We start from the raw sequence: 4,042 nt of genomic DNA, 5'->3' as shown, positions 1-4,042 counted from the left end.
TCTTGGATAATTTCTTTTAGTAACGGAAACATTCTATTTTTCTAATAAATATTGAACCGGTCTGTAATTTAAATTTGAACTCTAGAGTTTTTTATTTACAAAAAGTGAAAATCCCTTTTTATAAATTTTAATTTGCTCTATTTTTTGTTTGAACTTCTCACTTTTTGTTATTTAGTAATGAAAAAAATTTGAGATGTTTTAAACATCGAACTACCCCATTAATTTAATTTGAACTTCTCAACATTTTTACTATGTATTATTTATTTTATAAATGTGGACAATAAAACCAATGTGTTTGTCCCGATAATGAGTTTCATGAGTTTATTTTTAAGTTGAACACTTACGATTTTATTTCTTTTTCATGCATATCTAGGTCTTTCATATAAGTTTGTGTGTGAAATTCCTTAGTTTTTTTTGTTTTCAAGAGAGAGGGTCTATATTTTTATATCCAGACAAAATAGGTGGGAGGAGAGTACTAGAAATTTTTGGATTTATTTTTAACATTTTTGAGCTTCCATATTTGAACAATTTGAACTTGTCATTATTTTCCCTACGAAAATACTTGGGTTTGTCTCTTTTTTGTATCTTTTTTTGTTTTTGTTTTTGTGAACACAATTTGTTTTTGAGACACACGCCACTCACTGAACGAAAGTTCAACATCCACGGACCTTGGCCAGCCGCATTTTTTTGTGCTCCCCTAAGTGCACACAACAATCATCAACTACCATATACATGAACTTCAATGGTCGACAAACATGAACTTGTTACTTATTTGTCACTGTAAATATCAACGACAAAAGTGTGAGCTTTTTCTTTCTTCCTTTTCCTTTTTAATCCTCCCGAACTTACATTTTTATAGATATTTTCACTCTGTTTCTCAATGCACTCCTACAACAAGTTGGAGCTTCTCAATAATACAATATAAACTAACATACTTGAACTTCTCGGACACAACATTTTGACCTTCACAAAAACAAATAAAAAATCAGAAAAATTACACAGTTGTACAAGCACAACAATAAGTCAATTTTCTCATGCACTAAATTTCATAGCAAGCCATCACCTATCCCAACACCGATCTCCATGGCAGTAACACCGTCGCATTCAGACGACGTGAAGCTCTTGTGCAACACAAAGTCAGGTTAGCAGCATGGCTGCCTTCCAAACCTGTAAACCAACAATAGAAAACAATGGACCACAAATGAAAGAAGGACGATACATAGTAGGAAATCCGACACTGAATGCTCTCCAGCAAGAAGACCGACGCTCCGGAGCGAAGAGGTGACGCCATGCTGCACGGTGAGGACATGATCCTCGTCCCTTCTCCCTGCAAACCAAGGAACATCAATCAAATTCGTAACACACCAACAACGGAAATATAGCCACAAAACAAACACCTTACAGTGTCTCTTCATTCTCCGATTGAGAACGAGATCACCGTCGTCATCCATGGCGACAACATCCGACAAGCCACCTTCTCAATAAAACCAAGATTCAAGTCCTGAAAGCAAACAATCCGTCATCTACGGCAAGAATAATGCAAAATGGAGTTTGTACCAGTATTCACATACTATTTTCTCTGCATCTATTCTGTACCTGTATGGGAAGATGAGTACTATAAGAGTAACATGTGTTTGTACGTGTATGGTAAGATGAGTACCACAGAAGTAACATCCATAATTTCTATATAATGCACGCAGGTTCACATTCAAAATAATATCTTTTTTGTAGTCTGCTTTTCTGTTGATGCAATACTTCATTTTTTCACCTGGATTTGATTAATGCCAAGATGGTGGGTGTCGTTTCTCAATAAAGTTTCTTCAGAAGTTCAAATCTTCCCAAACTGAAGAACAAAAGCATTCTGCACAGACAGGGGTGTTGCTGGGGATTGAGACGCTTGTAGACGAAGGTAGAGGATGCGGGTATACAACATGGGAAGGTGCCGCCGCTGTGCAGAGACTACAGGAGGTGGCAGATGTAGTGGGGGCAGGCGGCGCTAGTTTGTGGAGGGAGCTATCGGGTTGTATGAGGAGGTGGTGGTTGGCGGCCCACCGACAGCGGTGGAGTGTAGCTGCGCCGGCGCTTGGAGGGTCATGGCCGCTGCTGGTCACGGCGGCAAGTAGAGGAAGGTCACGATAACATGTGGAGTAAGGTTGCATGGAGGCAGGATCCCAGCGGCTTGCGACGCGGGTTTGGTGGTTGTCGTGCGGCCAGAGGATCCCCACCCACACATTCATCTTATGGGAAAGCTTTTCAAATATTAGATTAGTAGCATCACATCCAGACAAAAACTTGGCCATTAAATCGGTTAGTACACAAGATTAATACCTGTTTGAACAAGTTGACACAAGGCAGATGATGCACTACCTCCACTGAGAACTAATTAGAGAGAGAGAAAGAAGTGCTAAGAACATGCAGATGTATGGTTCTTGGTGGCACCACGAATCACTTTTTAAGTGAGTAATGCATGGGCCAGCAGCTGTACTGACAAGCAGTGGCTGATTAGCTGTAGCGGCAGCGGTGCTGCTGCACATATGGAGCGCCGTCAGCTTCGAACAAACCTGCAATTTTCACAACTTTTTGTAAACAAACTGTAGTTCAACTATGCTCAAACTAATTTCATCCATCACATCCAAGTGCATTTTTCAGAAACCAAATATACAGAAAAAAAATTTGCAAGCAATTTTCTTTCAAATTCAAAGAAGTTCAAATCCTCCCTGAGAGAGAGTTGGGTGAACAGAGGAAAGATCTCGGCCTCGTCGGAGCATCCTGGAAGTGGGGTTGAACGTCCTGGTGCCGCATCGTTTAACGGCCCGAGGCAGTGGGGTTGAACGGCTTTGTGTGCTGCCGCGGACACGGAAGGAGGTGAGGGAAGGGGTGGGACGCCGTAGGTAGAGAAGGAGAAGAGGATGCTCACCGGAGGGGAGAGTTGCGGGGTTGACCGGATCCGCGTCGGAGCAAGCGGGAGGGGGCGCCCAGGTTAATGGCGTTTGGGGTTGGATGGCGGCGGCGGTTACGGCGCAATGCCGCGCACGAAGGTCAAGGAGCAGGGGTGTTGTGCAGAGGAGGCCGGAGGTGGCAGCTGTGGCATGATTTGGGGAGGGAAACTATGGTGGTGGCACGACCGAGGAGGGAGACCGCGGTGGCGGGGCGATCTGGTGAGGGCGGCGGCTGTGGCGGGGCGATCTAGTGAGGGCGGCGGCTGTGCCGAGGCGATCTGGTGCGGGCCAATGGCAGCGCGGGCAGGGAGGCGGTGGTGAGATCGGGAGAGGTTAGGGGAGGGGAGTGGGCTGTGGGGAGCGGGTGGGTGGTGTTTTTTCCCTTGTACCGATCGGGATCTGGTGGGTTCCTCACGATCTACTGTCGGGCCCTTATAGCCGGTCGTGATCCAAATAACTATTCTGATTCTGGGATCAGAATAATGCTATATATATAGGTGAGTAAAAAGTTGTTCATTTCAAGAATGGGAATATGTGTGTAAATGAGAATATGTGCGTTTGGGATATATATATATATATATATATATATATATATATATATATATATATATATATATATATATATAATATATATATATATATGGAGAGATTTGTGCGAGTGACATGCCCTCGAGTTGCTTATGTTTTGCCGAAATGTCGATTTATTTCCGTTTCGGTGAATTTCGAGCAAACTCAATATGTCCTATTTTTAGGCAAGGTCATGCCAAATTTATATATATATATATATGACTTTGAAGCATGCATTATTTATTTAATAACCCTTTTGCTTGTTATATCGTGCAGTCGGTCATGAAGGCGAGTGGATGGAAGGTGGAGCGGTACATGCAATCCGCGGTGATGGACATGTATGCCAATAATCGGACTAGGATTAGATGTTCGTGTGCAAGATGCTAGGAAGGAGTCCTTTTGGACCCTTTTGATCATGGCACTTTGAAGGCGCACCTGCTGATGAATGGTTTCATGGATGGCTATACTCAGTGGCTAAGTGAATAAGATGATGATGAGGACGTCCACATGGCAGGGAATAACGGCATGGGGCCAGA

General features: G+C 43.1%; 1 long non-coding RNA gene across 2 annotated transcripts; it reads right to left on the bottom strand.

Moving 5' to 3' along the window:
• Positions 1 to 787: 787 nt before the first annotated feature.
• On the bottom strand, positions 788 to 3,328 carry LOC123086188 (uncharacterized). 2 transcript variants are annotated; one of them, XR_006440628.1, is made up of 3 exons: positions 2,918 to 3,328; positions 1,403 to 2,844; positions 788 to 1,327 (listed from the first exon to the last, which is right to left on the bottom strand). It is a non-coding gene; the product is annotated as an uncharacterized lncRNA (long non-coding RNA). The 2 variants fall into 2 exon arrangements; XR_006440627.1 differs by having other exon boundaries at positions 906 to 1,327; positions 1,403 to 2,561; positions 2,918 to 3,323.
• Between the last annotated feature and the right edge of the window lie 714 nt (positions 3,329 to 4,042).

The sequence above is a fragment of the Triticum aestivum genome, chromosome 4A (genome assembly GCF_018294505.1).
Source record: "Triticum aestivum cultivar Chinese Spring chromosome 4A, IWGSC CS RefSeq v2.1, whole genome shotgun sequence".
In the NCBI taxonomy this organism is placed as follows: Eukaryota; Viridiplantae; Streptophyta; class Magnoliopsida; order Poales; family Poaceae; genus Triticum; species Triticum aestivum.
Note: the sequence above shows the minus strand (reverse complement) of the source record. Positions and strands in the feature narration are given on the sequence as shown.